Below are 13,662 nucleotides of genomic sequence, written 5' to 3'. Positions count from 1 at the left end.
GAGTTTGAGACCAGCCTGGCCAGCATAATGAAACCCCATGTCTACTAAAAATACAAAAAATGTTAGCCAGAAGTGATGGCACATGCCTGTAATCCCAGCTACTCAGGAGGCTGAGGCAGGAGAACAGCTTGAACCTGGCAGGCAGACGTTCCAGTGAGCCAAGATCTCGCCATTGCATTCCAACCTGTGTGAAAGAGCGACACTCCATCTCAAAAATAAATAGATAAATAAATAAAAAAAATCAGGGTTCTCTAAAGGGACAGAACTAATGGAATAGATTATATATGTATAAAAGGGAGTTTATTAATTATTAACTCACACAATCACAAGGTCCCACAATAGGCCGTCTACAAGCTGAGGGGCAAGGAGAGCTTGTCCAGGTTCCAAAACTGAGGAACTTGGAGTCCGATGTTCGAGGGCAGGAAGCATCCAGCATGGGAGAAAGATGTAGGCTGGGAGGCTAGGCCAGTCTCTCTTTTCACATTTTTCTGCCTGCTTTATATTCTAGCCACACTAGCAGCTGATTAGATTGTGCCCACCCAGATGAAGGGTGGGTCTGTCTTTCCCAGTCCACTGACTCAAATGTTAATCTCCTTTGGCAACACCCTCATAGACACACCCAGGATCAATACTTTGTATCCTTCAATCCAATCAAGTTGACGTTCAGTATTAACCATCACACTCCCATAGGAAAATGGGAACAGGAGAGAAGCGTGTGATCAAGCAAGTGTGTGTGTGTGTTTGTGTTCATAACCATCTGCGATTGTCTTGCTTTGGGTCTCCTCAGAAGCAGACCCTGAGATAAGAATTAAAATGTAAGCCGTGTTTTGGAAGGAAAAAAAGGATACTAGTAGGATATTGTGGAATCAAATAAATGGCAGCCAATATATGGTTTGTTTTCAAGCTGGCCCTCACTGGGACAGCCGAAGCTTCATGTCATGAGGTATCTTTGGGAGACAGTGTAGATCGTACACCTCAGAGTTATCCCACTAAAATGAGGGAGTGGGGTTGATGTGAGAAAAATCACCGTTTCTAGTAAACAGCAGTGCATCACGCACTATGTAGTTTCAGAATTTCCTCTTCCTCAGCCTGCCACCTTAGGTCACATGTTCTAGCTGTTGTAGGTTGGCTTGTTCTAGGTTTGGTTGGGAGTTAGGGCATGCAATGCCATGTGTCAAAATACTAAACAAAGACAGATTGGTGCTAGTGAGAAATGCTTCCTATCTCCATTCTGTGGGGTCTCTACCCTGAAGGAGGTAGAACCAATGTACAAACATCACGGCTTCTCTAAGGAATCATAGGCAGGAACTCTGCCCAACAGGGACTATATTTCCAGTTAAAAGTGCTGAAATGGGTCCCTAGTTTATTTCAATGATGTTTCTGAGGAGGACACTAAGATTTAGGAATTGTAGACTATTAAGTTATTTCACTGATCCAATAAAGGGGTTAGATCATTATGGGGGCAGTGCTTAGGGAAAAGTCCGTGAACAAGGTGGGTGACATGGTTAGGCTTCGTGTCCCCACTCAAATCTCATCTTGAATTGTAATCCCAGGTGTTGAGGGAGGGACCTGGTGGGAGGTGATTGGATCATGGGGGCAGTTTCCCCCACGCCTGGTGATAGTGAGTGAGTGCTCACAAGATCTGATGGTTTTATAAGTGTTCAGAAGTTCCTCCTTTTTCACTCATCTCTCTCCTGCCACCTTGTGAAGAAGGTGCTTGTTTCCCCTTCCACTATGATTGTAAGTTGCCTGAGACCTCCTCAGCCATGCGGAACTGTAAGTCGATTAAACCTCTTTCCTTTATAAATGACCCAGTCTCAGGAAGTTCTGTATAGTAGTGTGAGAATGGACTAATACAATGGGCTTGAGCTGATCTTTGAAGAGTGGGCAGAATTTGGATGTATGAAGCTGGGAAGGTGTGGGGGCACTGATCCAAATGCAAAGGTGGGAGTGGGGATAAAGTATGGATAAGATGCATGTGCAATTGTACCTTGCTCACCTCCTCCTACCATACACTCCTGTGCACGTCTTACTGCAACTTTCTACCTGGCCCTCTGAGGGTGCCATCAAGTTAATACCCCCAAGAGCAATGCTCCAACAGTGACCCACACAACCCAGCTTCCTTGACCTCAAATGGGACACCCCTGGACCACACTCACCCCACATCATCTACACTCCCCTGCAGCATCATGCTCTGGTGGCCCCCAGCTACATATGTTCGGTCTTAAAGGATAAGTATTCTAAAGGTAAAATCATGACATTAATAGAAATTTTTTTAAAAACTACATCAGAATGAAATATTGGACATTGGGAACTATAAAATGTGGGACGCTGGGTAGGGAGTGAGGATTGAAAAATTACCCATTGATTACGATGCTCACTATTCAGGTGATGGGTATACCAGAAGCCCAAACTTCACCACGACGCAAAATATGCATGTAAGGTGCCTGCACTTGTACCCCCTAAATATATTTAACAAGTTAATTAATTAAATTTTTTAAAAACTGTTCAAAAAAATTTTTAACTCATTAGCGAATGAGGGAAATGATAAAATGTCACAACTGATTTAAAAGTGGACTCAAATAGCACTTACACACAAATATTTAACAAGCTTTCTCTTTTTTAATGTTTTATTATTTTTTTTATTTTGTTTTTGAGGCAGAGTTTTGCTCTATCACCCAGGCTGGAGTGCAGTGGTACAATCTCGGCTCACTGCAGCCTTGATCTCTTGGGCTCAGGTAATCCTCATGCCTCCGCCTCCCAAGTAGCTGGGACTACAGGCATGTGCCACCACTCTTGGCTCTTTTTTTTAAGTTTTTTGTAGAGATGGGGTCTCACTATGTTGCCAAGGCTGCTCTTGAACTCCTGGGTCAAGGGATCCTCCTGCTTCAGGCTGCCAATATGCTGGAATTACAGGTGAGCACCACCACGTCCAGCCGTATAACACACTTTTTCTGGAAAGGACCAGATAATATTTTAGGGTTTGCAGGCCACATAGTCTCTGTTGCAACTACTCAGTTCTGCCATTTTAGTCTGAAACAGCTATAGATTATATGTTAATAAAGGAATGGTCATTGGTGTTTCAATGAAACTTTATTCTCAAAAGCACATGGTAAGTGCGTTTGGCCTACTAGACCTTCTTTGCAGACCCCTGATATAGGCAATTAAGAACACTGAAATTACTTTACAAGTGGATGCAAAACTGGTCAATATCCACAGGGCACTAATCAAGTGCATCTCCACAGAACCGAATTTGCATCTCTGTGGGCAACACTCATTTGCATTATTATCAGTTTTCTACAATTTACAGAATTGAAAATACAGTTGATCCTCATTATTTGTGAATTCTGTATTTGCAAATTTGCCTTCTTGCTGACATTTATTTGTGACTCCCAATCAATAATCATGGTGCTTTTGTGGTCATTGTGTACGTCCACAGAGGAGCAAAAAATTTAAATCACCTGGCACATTCCCAGCTGAGGATCCTACCTTCTTTTCGGCTCTCATACTGTAAGCAAGTGTCCTTTTTGATGTCTCTTTAGTGCTGCCTTTTTCACATTTTGGGGTGTGTGTGTGTGTGTATGTGTGTGTTGGTTATTTTGCTGCTTTAAGAGGCCCCTAAAGTAAATGCCAAAGAGCTGTTTAAGGGCAAGAAGGCTGTGATGGAGAAAATGTGAATGTTAGATAATCTCTGTTCGGGCATGAGTTATAGTGCTGTTGACTATGACTTCAGTGTCAATGAATCAACAATACATATTAAATAAGGTGGTTTTAACTAGAAACACACATAAAGCAAGGTTATGCATTGATCTGTTAATGAAAATGCTGTGACCAGGGGCTAGCAGGAACCTAAGCTGGTATTTCCCCTAGGAACAATGGTTCAGTGTTCGCTAATTCGCAGTTGGTGATGACTTTATAGAACTTAATTCCATGAAGCACAGTTGATTGTGGCTCAAAGAAAGACAGTGACAGGTGGAGCTAACCCAGAAGGGTGCTCAAGACAGCACACCCTGTCATTATCTCATAATGCTTCCTGGTGTCAGTAGTGCACCTTTCCTTGGCTGCCTTCCCTTCCCTGACTCCCTCACAGTACCTGTCTCCTTCCCTACAGTGTTTCCTAGGACCACCTCCCAAGGAAACAACTTGCACAGCAATGCTTCTCTCAGAGTTGGCTTCCAGGGGAATGGAGACTAAGACAGGTTACATTGAGCAGAGGAGCATAATGAGAGTTGAGGCATAGTTGAGTAGAGATATAGCTAGCAACTGAGATTGAATAGTTGGGTTGGTTGCAGAGCAGAAGGGGCCCTAAAGAGGGAATATAGATATATTTTTATTTTAAAAATTATTTTATTTTCTTATTTTTTTATTTTTTGAGACAAGGTCTCACTCCGTTACCCAGACTGGTATGCAGTGGCATGATCTAGGCTCACTGAAGCCCCTGCCTCCTGGGTTCAAGCAATTCTCATGCCTCAGCCTCCTGAGGAGCTAGGATTACAGGCGAGTACCACCACACCCAGCTAATTTTTGTATTTTTAGTAGAGCTGGGGTTTTGCTGTGTTGTCCAGTCTGGTCTCCAACTCCTGACCTCAAGTGATCCACCCACCTCGGTCCTGCAAAGAGCTGGGATTACAGGCATGAGCCACCGCACCCAGTCGATAATTTTTTTTTTTTTTTAAACGGAGTCTTGCTCTGTTGCTCAGTTTGGAGTGCAGTGGCGTGATCTTGGCTGACTGCAACCTCCACCTCCCGGGTTGAAGCAATTCTCCTGCCTCAGCCTCCTGAGTAGCTGGGATTACAGGCACACACCACCATGCCCGGCTAATTTTTGGTTTTTTTTTTTTTTTTTGGTAGAGACACGGGTTTCACCATGTTGGCCAGTCTGGTCTCAAACTCCTGACCTTGACCTTGTGATATGCCCACCTTGGCCTCCCAAAGTTCCGGGATTACAGGCATGAGCCACTGCGCCCAGCCCAAATTTTTAAATTCTAAAAAATATGAGTTAACTGGATGTGGTACTGAACACCTATAGTCCCAAGGGAGTCTGAGGCGGGAGGATCGCTTGAGTCCAAGAGTTTGAGGCTATAGTGAGCTATGATTGTGCCACTGCAGTCCAGCCTAAGCAACAGATTAAAATTTTTAAAATTTTGAATAAATAAAAAATGGGTTGCAAGCAGGGAAGCAGAATGCTGGTGCAGGCCTGCAGGATGGAATGAAACAGACACAGACAGTGGTGATGCAGACATTTAAATCACCCAACACATTCCCAGCGGAATGTGTCCTTTGGTGCAGGCCTGTAGGATGGAATGAAGCAGAGGCAGACAGTGGTGACGCATAGACATTTAAAGAGCTGCTGAAGCCATTAGGGTCGCCGCAGTCCAAAGTCTGAGTGAGTGCAGAGGATGGGAAGGAAGATGAGCGACGTTTCAACCAGAAGACTCAGCAGAACCGCAGAGTGACTGATGTGAGGAGGAAAGTGAGAGCACAGCCGGGGTCCCTCCCTCTGAGGCTTTGAGTCTGGGGTTGTCATTAACAGAAGATGGAGCGACGACTTCAGGGGAACGGAATGTGAAGTGGAAAGTCTGCACTGGAAGCTAAATTTCAGAGAAATAAACCAAAAATGACTGTTTCTCGTACTTTCTTCTAGACTGATATTTCAGAGTATAGGAAAGAAGGAAGAGGACTCCACAAACCCTTAGCTTTTTTGTTTTATTTTTGTTTGACCCAGGCAAAATAAGTAGTTGCAATCCAGAAATAATGCACAGCTTTGCCACTGAAAGATCTGACATCTATCCTCTGGTTGATCTTCAGGTCGTATAAATCTTTTGCCTTTGATTGAAAGATTTCATTTCCATCTACTCTATGTGTATACCCCAATGAGATAATAAAGGAATAGACTATAATTAAAAAAAGGGAAGAGGAGAGAAAAGGAAAGACTCCTAACTAAGAGAAGAGGGCTTCACTGGAAAATAGGGTCTATGGAGAAAGCCTTGGTTAAAATGGAAGCTTCCAGATGTAGGGAGGGCTCATGTTGTAGAGAGAGGTACCACACAGACTACGATGGCATGACAGGCCAAAAGGGGATATGTGAGTGAAAGCATTTTATAAATCAAAATACCACATACTGGCTGGGTGCAGTGGCTCATGCCTGTAATCCCAGCACTTTGGGAGGCTGAAGCAGGCAGATCACTTGAGGCCAGGAGTTAGAGACCAGCTTGGCCAACATGATGAAACCCTGTCTCTACTGAAAATATAAGAATTAGTTGGGTGTGGTGGTGGGTGCCTGTAATTCCAGCTACTCAGGAGGCTGAGGCAGGAAAATTGCTTGAACCCAGCAGGGCAGAGGTTGCAGTGAGCTGAGATCGCACAACTGCACTCCAGCCTGGACAATAGAGATGCCGTCTAAAAAACAGAAAACAAAACAAACAAACAAACACATACCAACTGTACTGGGGCAGTCCTTCTTTTATAGCCAGACCCACCCATTTGGATTAGGCCAGTGAGGACTATAAAGAGTCCAGTTTGGCCCAGTTTGCTTTTCTGATTTCACCAAAAGCACTTGCAGCCTTCTGGAGAAGAGTAAGAAGATAAGGTCTTCAGGAAGATAAAAGCATTAACTTCTAACTGTCCCCCCTTGCTGGAGATGCTATTACAGCCACCCAAAGAGAGGGACACCTTGTTTTACCAAGAAACTCAGTTTCTGGGTGATTCTCAGGCATGTTATCTCTTTTCCTATTATCTGCAGTAACTCGAGGTCAATGGACGCTGATTGCAGAAGGTTCATAACATTACCCCAGCCCCAGAGAAAGTGTGCATATCTCAGACACAAGGCAGAGGTATTTTTCAGTGCTTACTGGATATGTTTTGACTCCCAAGACAAGAATGTTTGGAGGTGAAAGGCATCTGGTTTAGAATTGAGAACAAGATTTCAGGAGTCTAAGACAGTGGGTTCATAGTGCAGGGTTAGAGTGTTGTAGACTCGCCCTGTGAAAGAGCCATAAGGCAGAGGAAAGAGCACAAGAGCCAGGATGCTTCTCAAGAGAGAGCCTGAGCTCTTTGCTGGAATTCAGAGCTAGAGAGAAATTAGGTTGCAATAGGGCTGTTGAACCTAAGCTCACCTGCTTTCTGCAAGTACCACAGGGATGTAACTAGGCCCACACAGGACCGAACCTTGTACTTCTGCAAACCAGTAATGGATGGAGGGTGGGAGAGGACTAAAAGCAGTGGTAGGGCTGAGCACAATCATTCATGCCTGTAATCTCAGCATTCTGGGAGGCTGAAGTGTGAGAATCACTTGAGCCCAGGAGTTCAAGACTAGACTGGACAACTGTAGAGACCCCTGTCTCTACAAAAAAGTCAAAAAATTATCCAAGTGTGGTGGTGTACACCTGTAGTCCCCACTATTGGAGAGGCTGAGGTGGGAGGATCACTTGAGCCTAGGAGGTTGAGGCTGCCATGAGCCATGATTATCCCAGTGCATTCTAGTCTGGGCGACAGAGTAAGACTGTCTCAAAAAAGAAAAATAGTAGCGGAAGCTGTATCCATTCTGTTGTGAGCCCTAAGATGGTCCTACCTGCCACTCAGTAGTCCCCTAACACTTGAGATGTGCACTTTTTCCTATCCTAGCCTCACCCCTCCTTGTGGAAGGAGAAATTTTTGGAGCAAACAAGTTGTGCCAGTCTTGGGCCCACATCCCCTCACTGCCTCGCCCATGCTCCCAATGCCCAAAGCTCTGGAATCTCTGCACGCATGGCCCAAGCCTGCTTCCACTGCCTGGCAGGCTGTCTCCCAAGCCCCTGGGCCCATGGGCTGACTCTGCTCCTGGAGTAGCATCCGTAGGCTGAAAAGTGTGGGAGGGAATGAAGGATGCACAGTGCTTGGACGTCAAGGATGGGGTATCCCTAGAGCTAGTGGAGGGAGAAGAGAGGTAACAAATCTTGAGGCAGGTTCAGGGTCACCCCATGTCCCCATGTTCAGGGACAAAACACTGACAAGTCTGAGAATTTTTAATTTAAACCAGGTTTCCCAAGTCCTCATAAAGGCACATGTGTCATGGTAGGAGAATAGAACATATTTTAGTTAACAGTTTGTTCTCTTGATGTGTAATTTCTTAATATTGAGACATAAAGTATATGTGAAGTTCCATCTGTCCTCTTGCCTCAGTCTCTGAAAATGTCAGTGTCCACCCTGCATCCTCATGGGTGCCATGAAAACCCAGACACGGGCATTGATGCTGTCTCTACTGTCCACTCAGGCCATCCATCCACGGGCCCGCATGACCCTCCATGCTTTACTCTGTTTTCCATAATCTGACTCTTTGGTTATCATTATGACCCAAAGCAGTCTCTCTCGGACATGAGTTTGTACCCACCCTCAAATAGTCTCAATGGATAAGCGGTAATCCTGCTTCCTCCCCTGTACCTTGGGCTCCACACTAACCACACTTGCCCTGTCTGACACCACTGCCATGGGAAGGAGTCAGACGTCTGAACAAGAGGATGGGGTGAGGCAGACCATTGAGAGGAAAACCCTAAGCTTCAGAGAACCTGCAGAACCTAGCAGAAATTTTTTGGTAGTTGCAAATACTGCAAAACTGAATAATAGGAAACTGGATTTGTGAAATATCCTATGTCCTTGTCACTCCTAACAAAAAAAAAAACCTGAATGCCATTTGTCAGCCAAGACAGATTTTTAAGGATGCCTGAACTTCTGAGGCACAATTGCTGCCACCAAAACCACCTTTTGGTGATCGCAACAGATAGCTCTGAAAGCATTACGTGGATTTTCATGACTCTTTCACAGACACACAAAATACTTAGTTATTTTGGAGAACTGTTTCTTTCTTTATGCTTTTCCCTTGCTAATTTCTGGAGTCTGGTTGTGTGATGGTATTAAATATTAATACATATTATTAGCACATTTACTATGTATAGAAGGTGTCATGGTATGTTGTTATTTTGATATTAGCCACTGTGCTTCCGCTGACTGTCCACAGGGAATCTGTGGGCTTACAAGGAAGACATTCTTCAGAGGAGGCCATCTGTTCTCCAACCCACTTCCTAAGAGAAAGCATGGGAATTTTAAGGCTCTAATCCTACAGCACGTGGATGCAAGGACATGCACAAACATGCAGTGTGGTCAGTTTGCTTCAGTGGTAGATATATTTCACTGGGAGTTTTGCACTTGTTCCCGTGGACTTTTTTCATTGTGTGATCTTCAATGCTGATGTGTTGTCTTGGACAAACACCCAGAGACTTCTCTAGAATTCCAATTCGTGTAAAAATGAAAGGGTTGAGAAACATGATTGGCTAGGGACTTGTAGGGAACAAAGTAGGTTTGTATGCTATAGAGAGAGGAAAGATCTTCAGATCATAGAACTCTGTAAGAAAAATTCAACAACAGAGAGAACACATGGACTCCCTAGACTCTTTTATTTCTTTGGTATTTCAAAGTGATATGAAAAAATATATATATATATTTTTTTTTTTCCAGGCCAGGTGCAGTGGCTCATGCCATTCCAGCACTTTGGGAGGCCGAAGCGGTCAGATCACTGAGGCCAGGAGTTCGAGACCAGCCTGGCCAACATGGCAAAACTCTGTCTCTAATAAAATTACAAAAATCATATGGTCATGGTGGTGCACACCTGTGATCTCAGCTACTCAGGTGACTGAGGCAGCAAGAGAATTGCTTGAACCGGGAAGGTGGAGATTGCAGTGAGCCGAGATCACGCCACTGCACTCCAGCCTGGGCAACAGAGTGAAACTGTCTCAGAAAAAAAAAAAAAAGTTGTTTCCAGCATGTTTTGTGGGTTTACAGCATGGTATGTGTGTTGTTGGCATTTTATCTGATCTAGTGATTCTTAAAGATAGGCATGGTTCTTCCTATCATCTTATGCTTTAGGGGAAGTCATTCTTTTTGTTTTTTTTTTTTTTTTGAGACAGTGTCTCACTCTTCCCTAAGCAGGAGTGCAGTTGCAAGGTCAAGATTAATGCAGCCTTGACCTTCCAGGCTCAAGCAATTCTTCCACCTCATCCTCCTGAGTGGCTGGGACCACAGATACATGCCACCATGCCCGGCTAATTTTTTGTAGAGATGAGATTTTGCCATGTTGCTGGGCTCAAGTGATCCTCCTGCCTTGGTCTCCCAAAATGCTGAGATTATAGATGTTAGCTGCCGCACCTAACTGAAAAAGTCATTCTTTGAAAACCCTCCTCTTCAGCCTAGATGACTTCTTTGTAAAATCCTATGCGCTTACTCATTCAGCAAACATTTACTGAGCACATACATACCAGGCAGCATGTAAGGTATGAAAGACACTACTGTGAACAAGCAGATGAGATCTCTAATGTCTGGTTCCATAAAGGAAGATCTTTTCTTCTTCTCCTCTTCAACCTCCATAGAAATGGAACCCACTAAGTCTAAAATAACAGACCGAACATATGGCTTCCTTTAACTATTCCCGACGGCAGCATTTCACTGGGTTAAGATAAGAGCCAGAAATATTTTATGTCCTACTAGTGACAAATAATGTGGTTTCATGGATAAAGCACTGGTTTCAGTCTGGAGATTCTTACTTTTGCTATCTTTTATTACTTAAGTGTATGAAGAATCAAATAAAAGCCACCTCTCCAGAGACCTTGTGGTTTAGAATTGGTGAATTAAATATAGTGGTGACCTGGAATTGGTTCTCCCTGCTCACTAGAGCTGTTCGTTAAATTTTCATGAATTTTCCAAGTCTGTTGATGTCACATTGGTAGCTTGAAACCAGCCATGATGGGAGTATTTACACCACAAAATAACCAAATGCTAAAACTCGGGGCTTTTATTTCCCAGAAAGCCAGTTGTTAAACATTTTCCTGTACATCACTAAATAAAGGGAAGGGTCAACACCCTAATGGTGAAGGGGAAAGTTTGGAAAGACATCAGCATATTCATGGTCAAAATGAAGGAAAAGAAGCAAATGAGTACGTAAGATTCCAGGCAAGATGTATCCTAGAGGCTAATTTATTATATAGGGATGATGTTCCTCTCTTTTTCCTTCATAGCACTGGTTGTCATAACATTTCGACGCAGAACATTGTATTTTATTGATTTATTTTTAAATAGAGACAGAGCCGCTCACAGGGTCACCCAGGCTGGAGTGCAGTGGTGCAATCTGAGCTCGCTGCAGCCTCAATCTCCTGGGCTCAAGAGATCCTCCCTCTTCAGCCTCCCGAGTAGCAGCTGGAGTTACAGGTATGTACCACCACGCCGGCCAATAGACCCAGGACATTTTCATGTAACCATGTGGACTTCGTTTATGTTCTTTACTCCACTGATGACATAGGCTGTTAGTAAACAAAACAAAAAACATTGATAGACTAAACAGTATTATGTTTAGAATTTCAATACTCCATTGCTGGGCCAAAGAATATTCCTCGAGTTTCTGTGGAATTGCTTCTACTTTCCTTACTGACTGTCTAAGAATTACAGAATCACTAGTATTGTAGCCATTTCATAATGAAATGGGCAAAGATGCACTCAACAGAATTTGTGATAGATCCAAACATGAATTGATGAATTCTATCTTGTTTGTAATTTTGGAAAGTGAAAAAAACTTAGTCTGAGAAAAATGATACTGATAGAAGAAAACCTGATGACAGCTGCCCCTAACTGTGGAAGTCACACTTGTTGTATACTAAAAAATGACGGAAGCATCAATCTTACAAAATTCGGACATTCTAAATGTAACCCAGAAAATTTGGAACTTCATAGATATAATGAAAACAGCCAACACCTCACAGGGCAGGAACCTTCAACGGTAAAGTTTCATGAAGACAAAAATATTTTGGATCGATCCCTTCTCTTTTACAAAGTTTATAAGGAAAGTATTCATTCCTAAAACTATTTTCTATAAAATTAAAATTAACTGAATAGCTATATGAAAAAACAGACTCTCAACCTTCATACGACACACAAAAATTAATTTGAGATGGATCATAGATCTATGCATAAAAGCTAAAACTGATCGGGTGCGGTGGCTCACACCTGTAATCCCAGCACTTTGGGAGGCCAAGCCAGGCAGATCACCTGAGGTCAGGAGTTCAAGACCAGCCTGACCAACATGGCAAAACCCCGTCTCTACTAAAAATACAAAATTAGCCAGGTGTGGTGGTGGGCGCCTGTAATCCCAGCTACTCGGGAGGCTGAGGTAGGAGAATTGTTTGAACTTGGGAGGTGGAGGTTACGGTGAGCTGAGACCACACCACTGCACTCCAGCCTGGGCAACAAGAGTGAAACTCCATCTCAAAAAAATAAAAAAAGCCAAAACTATAAAGGTTTTAAAACAAAACATAGAATTCTTAACAGCTTTAAGTTCTTATATTAGAAGAGAAGAAAGACACAAAATTAAAATAGAACTCAGAAGAGTTTTAAGCAATTTAACTGCACTGTTTAAGAGAACGGGCCAATGAGTTAAGATGGTTTGCTCAGGAAAATATGTTCTCCATGAAAATTATTAATATTGGTATAATTCCAATTTAAATATCAGTGTTTATTAAACATGAAGTTAAAATATCCTTTGAGGTCACAAAGACCAGATATAAATAACAACGTAAAAACATTTTTACAACAGTCTGTAACTGCCCCACAATCAGAAAAACAGAATTAATTGCATTTCATTCAAGTCAGAAACTTAAAAAGAGAGAGAAGGGGAAACATAGCAAAGCCTCCACTCACCTTTGCAGGGTGACAGGAGAGATCAAAGTATGGCTCTTGTCCATCCTCCTCATCCCTAAATTGAAGGATCTTCCCTCAGATGGTCCACAGGTCTCCCTCTACTGTATTCATCTAGGAAACCCTGTCAGAGGTGACAGCTGCAAGTACTGTTCTGGTTTGGTGGGCTTCTTCTTTATCAGTGTGGGCTTTAGTTGATTCTAAAGTCTTTGAAGTAAACATCTGATTGGATGATAGTAAACATCTCAAAGTTCTACCTGCCTCTGAGAACTCATGGTGTCCTTCATCCTTCGGATGCTATCCTGGTCAAAATGTATTTGATGGAAGGGAATATAAGTCTACCCAAACGGCTCAAGACTCTTCATTGCACATTTAACCTTCACCACCGCAACACACATCTGTGGTCCAATGGTCTCTCATATCTATTCACTCAAGGTATCTGTTCCCCATAAATTGAGCTGTCATATGAGTTTGTAGGAGCCAAGGAGAAATTTCCCCTTCATTCTCTGAAGGCTGGATGAAAGACTGACCGACAAAAGGCAGGTTAAGAGGAGAAATGGCACAAACATTTATTAACATGCCCAAGGGAGAGCTACTGAGTGGTCACCCGCACCCCGCTGTGGGGCTCAGAAGCTTGTATGCCATCTTGAGGTTACAGAAAGAATGGGTTTTGGATGGTGGCGAAATAGGTGATGGAAGGGGCAGAAGAGGAGGCCTGGCTAGCAAAGGTGGTCTCATCAGGCAGAGGAAACCTCCCAGGTAGCAGCTCTCAGAAAGAAGAGATGGGAAATGGTTCTTTCCCACCTTTGATGGTGCCAGCCTCTCAGTTCATCTTTCCTACATCTGGACAAGGGAGGACCTCAGAGGAAACCTGGCTGCATCCCCAGAAAAGACAGCTTTTTAGCTATTCTTAGATTTCCAACCCTTCTGAATAGCCATCTTGAAAGATGT

The 13,662-nt window shown here is 43.3% G+C and overlaps 1 protein-coding gene across 7 annotated transcripts in view; it reads left to right on the top strand.

Annotated features, from left to right (window-relative positions):
- Window positions 1–13,662, top strand: part of RIN2 (Ras and Rab interactor 2) — a 249,322-nt gene that overhangs the window by 111,713 nt on the left and 123,947 nt on the right. Inside the window, exon 1 of one of the 7 annotated variants that reach the window (XM_023217766.1) lies at window positions 11,203–11,232. The exons of the other annotated variants lie outside the window; for them this stretch is intronic. The gene's annotated coding sequence lies outside the window, so the exon portion shown is untranslated. Of the gene's footprint in view, window positions 1–11,202; window positions 11,233–13,662 lie in introns of those variants that run through there. 7 annotated transcript variants of the gene reach the window in all.

This window comes from Piliocolobus tephrosceles, chromosome 20 (genome assembly GCF_002776525.5).
Source record: "Piliocolobus tephrosceles isolate RC106 chromosome 20, ASM277652v3, whole genome shotgun sequence".
Taxonomy (NCBI): domain Eukaryota; kingdom Metazoa; phylum Chordata; class Mammalia; order Primates; family Cercopithecidae; genus Piliocolobus; species Piliocolobus tephrosceles.
This window is presented reverse-complemented; position numbering and strand designations above follow the sequence as displayed.